General features: G+C 39.0%; 1 pseudogene; it reads left to right on the top strand.

The window, feature by feature from the left end:
* The first annotated feature begins 282 nt into the window (after window positions 1-282).
* Window positions 283-1104, top strand: LOC102844412 (annotated as a pseudogene).
* The last annotated feature ends 4571 nt before the right edge of the window (window positions 1105-5675 follow it).

Here is a 5675-nt window from a genome sequence, read left to right as displayed (position 1 = left end):
GGTGGATTGATTCAGTGACTGGGACAATTGGGATGGGTGTATTGGAGATGTTGTGATTGGCACAGGACAGAGCAGAGTTTAGGGCTGTTGTACATAGGGTCGCTATGAGTCGCAAGCAACTAGACAGCACATAACAACAAAAACAACATGATAGAAAAAGAAATATGTTTTATTTATTATTTATGGATATTACTCTAATCACAATAATCACAAAAGTATTAATGAAAAACAAAAATTAATCTAACTGAAATAGAATGGATTGATAAATTGTGGTACGTTCACATGACAAAATACTATGCTGTGCTCAGGAGCAAAGATTTCAAAAATTACCGCATAACTCGTCGTCAAGGATTCCAGGGCAGGTGGAAGCCACCCTTAGGCTGCAGCTCCAACCAGCGGGGCCAGTGCTGCGCCTCCATCCGTGACCGCAGGGCGGCCTCCTCTGGGCCAGGCCCTAAACGAAGACAAAGCGGCTGCCTGCGAGGCTCCCTAGAAGCTCAACTGACTTGCAGCTGTTTGCAGAGGCTTCATGTGTTCCAAAAACTGCCTGTGCTAACCTGCTCTAGCTCATTGGAATTGCTACCTGAAGCATTGGCTTCGGCCTTATGTCCAGTCTCAGCATGGTCTGGTCGGCGTGGTCATTGCAGTGCGCATCTTCTTGTTCCTGATTGCCTTAGTGGGGCTGATGAGAGCCGTGAAAAACCACCAGGTGTTACTAGGGTTTTGTTGTTGTTGTAGTTGTTGTTTGTTTGTTTTTTACATATGATCTTACTTGTATTTATTCAGTTCTCTGTGTCCTGTGCTTGTTTGGCCCTGAACCAGGAGCAACAGGGTCGGCTTCTTGAAGTTGGTTGGAATAATACAGCAAGTGCTTGAAATGACATCCAGAGAAATTTAGACTGCTGTAGGTTCCTAGGTTTTAACCCAAATGACACCTGTTGGGCTAACTCTGTTAAAAGCAGCCACCCGTGCTCCCCATGTACTGCTGTCACTGGAGAAAATGCCAGAGAGGTGTTGAGATTGGTTCAGTTTTACAGAGATCTTAGGTGGTTGGCTGACCAGAGAAATCAGAAAGATCCTCGTGTTAATCCTAGTGCGTTCTGATATGAGAAAACAAGGAGAATCATTGATTTTCTGATCTTGTCCCCATGTTCCATAACTTTTCATTTGAATTGCCCATTTAATTGAGGAAATAGGATCTGAAAAATTATGTTATTGACAGTGGAATTACATGATTTAATCTTAGGTTTTGTTGCAAAATTTTCTTTTTTCCCATTGCTGAAAAATGTTTGAAACTTGTGGTCTCCTTTGACCCTCAGTGGTACCTATAACCTACTGTATTCACAGTGTCTGGCGCTGTCCACTGTGGCCTTTCTTAGCATTTGTGCCTGCAGAAGAAACTGTGTATAGGACTAACTGTGGGGGTCATGTTGTGAATTTATATACATATTTCAATGGAATAATTTTTTTATGTAGCACTGTGCTGAGTAGATAGTTCCTACTGGGAAAGAGTTGAGGCCAGAAAGTATGAGATTCTGTTAAATTTGATAAGGAAAATTCAGATTTCCATTTTGCCTTTTTAGGAAAGATGTGTTGTGGTGAAAATTGTTGGTATAAAAATGATACTTTAGCTTTAGAACTCTTACGATTACATTAATGTATTCTAGAACTAGCTATGTCTTTAGAAAAATGTTGTTTTAATATTTGAACTTTCACAATTAAGAGCCACAGAGAAGTAGTCTTACAAAGCACGCAGGAGGCGAAGACCCTCTATGAGGTGGATTGATTCAGTGACTGGGGCACTCGGGATGGGTGTGTCAGAGGCCATGAGATTGGCACAGGATAGAGCAGGGTTTAGGGCTGTTGTACATAGGATCGCTAACGACTCGACAGCACATAGCAACAACAACAACAACATATCCCTTTAACCTTGATTGCTATTTTATAATTGGAAGTCCAAATGACTGCATTTTTAAACGTGTTACCCTTGATGTGTTGGTCCATATAGTAAAAAGATACTTGATTATCTTACAAAAGATTAAATAATTTTTTTCTTGAAATTTCTCAGTATCATAACAGCACCTTTTCACTCTAAACATATTTGAATGTGATCTCCCACAATATGAAATAGTATCGTATATTATGCTTAAAAATGAAAAAATGAAAACCTTTAAAAAATACTATGTAACTTGTGAGAGAGCATTTATGTTAAGTGAACCAACTCGGTCTTATAAGGACAAATACTACATAAAACCAATATTGTAAGCATAGAAAGCTAACTAGTAAAATATATATGACAATTTAAAGGGGAAAAGGGTAAGAACAGAGGGGTGAGGGTGGGCTGGGGAAATTAAAGGTCACAAAATTTAGTGGGTGGAGGGAAAGGGTAAAGGAAATGGGAAGATTTGATGGGGACCTGAAAAGATAGGGTAATGGTGGGCGTGTTTCATTGGTGGTTAATTTTATAAAACACAATGTATGGGAATAATTGTATGAAACACAAGATGAATTAAAGAAAGTGTTAAACATAATATATATGAATTTCATATGCAAATCAACATAAAATAAACATTTTAAAAATTAATCTAAGTGAAAAAAATTCCAGTTTTTGCTTTATCATTTTACTATGCATGACGGAAAAGTGATAATATAGCTAGGATGAAAGCCAAATACATACCACTTGCAGGAAACAAACAAAACAAAGCAAAACACAAACTAGGAAGAACTACTCTTTTTATATTTTCTTGGTTTTCCTTAGTTACTGAGCACTGATTTCCTTTAGAGTGGCAATTTGTCAAACTTAAAACTGAATTTGCCAGGTTCTCTGAGAGTAGGTGTAGCCAATGAAGCATAAACTGTGGCTTCAAGGAAATCTCTTTAATGCAAGTTCACTCAATTGGAAGGAAGACCCATTTTGCACTTCCTCAAATGTTCTTTACTTGCTGCTTTGAATGTGAGTATGAGGTGAAAATGAGGATTGAAACATTTGTGCTAAAAGTCACCAAAGAAAAAAAATAAGGTATATCTTTTCATGGTGACTGAGGAACTACAATGTCAGCTCTGGATTGCCCGTAGTCTGAATTTCTTTTATGTAGAGTGGGAAAGAGCAACCTTGCAGTTAATTTTGGGATTTCTGAAACACACAGTTTTACTAAACCCTAATTTACATACTACATAAATAATAATAAAATGTTAGTGTAACTACATATGAGAATATTATTCTGGTTAGCTACTTAATTGTGTTCACGCAAAATCTGTACCTAGACCAGGAGGAAGTTGTGCAAACAGAGCAAAGGAACTTTTGTTATTGTTGTGGTGGTGAGCAGTCGAATCAGTTGCAACCCTATGCACAATAGCTCTGAACCTTGCTGTATCCTAAGCCAATCTCACTGACACACCTACCCTCGCTATCCCAGTTACTGTGTCAATCCATTTCATCTGGGGTCTTTCTTGATTATACTGTCCTTTGACCTTTCTCCAAAGAAGCATTATATCCTTCTCCAAAGACCGATCTCCCCTGGCTACGGATCAAAGTATGTGAGATGAAATCTTAAAATCCTTGCCTCCAAGGAGTAGTTTATTTTCACCTGCTCCATGACAAATCTGTTAATCCTCTTGGCAGTCCATGGTATGCTCAAAACTCTTCTCTAGCACTGCAATTCAAAGGCGTCAATTCTTCTTGTCATCCTTGATCATTGCCCAAATCTCTGATGCATAGCACGTACTTGTGAAGGCCACAGCCTAAGCAGATACACCTTAGTCTCTAGATTGACATTGTGGTGTCACTCAATGAGATGTTCAATCAGTATCTACTTATAGCTGACCATCAGTGGGTTTTTAGAGGATATAAATAGAAGGTGAAGAGATTGTCTATAACCCACAGATTATTTGAACCATCTGACAAATGGGACGGCAACCTCTAAGCCACCAGAATTTCCTTATACAACTGGTGGTTGTTGTTAGGTGCTGTCAAATCAAATATGATTCATAGTAACTCTATGAACCACAGGTCTGAACACTATCTCGTGCCATCCTCACACTTTCTGACATATTCAAGCCCATCCCATTGCTGCAATCACCATGTCAACCCACCTGGTTGAAGATATTCTTCTCTTTTTTCCACTCCTCCACCTTCCCAATTATGCTTATCTCTTTTCAAGGAATAACCTTTCCTAGCAATGTGCCCAAAATATGGGAAATTAAGTTTTATCATCTTTTCCTTCAAGAAGCTCTATGGCTGCCACCTTCTTCAAGTTGTATTTTCTATTTGTTTTTTCCCCCCAGCAGTCCATGGAATATTCAGCACTCATCTCCCTCATTATAGTTCAAAGGCATCATTTTTTCTTCTGTTAACCTTAGTCATTGTCTAGCTCTCATATTCACAAGATACTGAAAAGACTATGGCCTAAATCAGGTGCATTTTAGTCCACAATTGGCATCATTACTCCTCAATAATTTGGAGACGTCTCTGATTGTAGACTTCCCCAGTGCAGAAATGTACTGATTGTGGATACAAGTACGATGAAGTCATAGTCTCAATCCTTTCTCTACCCATAATTATGTTGCCTATCAGTCAGTGTATGTATATTCATACATTTTATCCCAAGAAGTATCAATTAATATGTACATATATGTGTTGGAGAAGGTGCAACTAAAATGTTCCTTGGAGACAGAGTTGGTGAAACTTGGACTCACAAATTTTGGACACCTTATTAAGAAAGGCTATTCCCTTGGAAAGGGACCTCATAGTTGGAAAAGTCAGCATGGTATAGGGAGGCCTTCAATGAGATGGATTGTGGCAATGGCTATGGCAATGGGCCTGGAATGTGTAGGGGATAATAAGCGTGGTGTAGGATAGGAGAGTTCATATCTCTTGTTCACAAGGTCAAGACGAGTCATACTCGACTCAATAACACTTAATAGCATCCATGGCAGAAAATGACCAACCTCCTTTGATGCCTCTAAAACCTGCTGGAGTCAACTCCAATTCTATGACAATGAACAACATCCAGCAAATAATTGAACATTATCTAAGGAAGTGAAGTTTAACACATGCACAAGAATTTTTTAAGTTTTGTGATTTGGGGTTATCATTAAATTATCTCCAACACTCAATGACTACATGAAAAACAGAATGAAGCACTGCTGCATCCTGATCTCATAATCTGTGCTGTGTTTAATCCAGTTGGGCCCTGATTAACTCACCAGTTTGCAGGCTCATGTGTGAAGCACTTGGATACAGGAGGGTAGGTTCTCTTGTTTTTTGTTGACAGTTGGGTGTAAACTAGTTGGTTTTTTATTTCATTCACAATCATGTGAGAATGGATTGGATTTACTGGATTTAGCTAACAATCAGCTGTGAGCTGGAAGCCCCTTGGTTAAATCACTCAGGACCAGTAGGGCAGGTCATTGTATTTTAAAGTCAGCTCTGCCCTGATCAAGTCTCCAATTTGGAGGCTGGTGTTAATTGTATTCCAGAAGAACATTCTTCTAAGTCGATAACACTGGTCTGTCAGTTTGATATTCTGAGATAACATGAGGTTGCTGTGATACTGAACATTGTGTCACTGGTGTGTCAAATGCCTTAATGGTTACCTGAGGTAGACAGTGTTTGGTACATCTCCCAAATTAAGACAGACTTGGAAGCAAGATTTGCATCCACTTCCTAAACTATA

Source organism: Elephantulus edwardii, unplaced genomic scaffold, assembly GCF_000299155.1.
Source record: "Elephantulus edwardii isolate Elephantulus edwardi_28Jun2011 unplaced genomic scaffold, EleEdw1.0 scaffold00023, whole genome shotgun sequence".
Classification (NCBI taxonomy): domain Eukaryota; kingdom Metazoa; phylum Chordata; class Mammalia; order Macroscelidea; family Macroscelididae; genus Elephantulus; species Elephantulus edwardii.
Note: the sequence above shows the minus strand (reverse complement) of the source record. Positions and strands in the feature narration are given on the sequence as shown.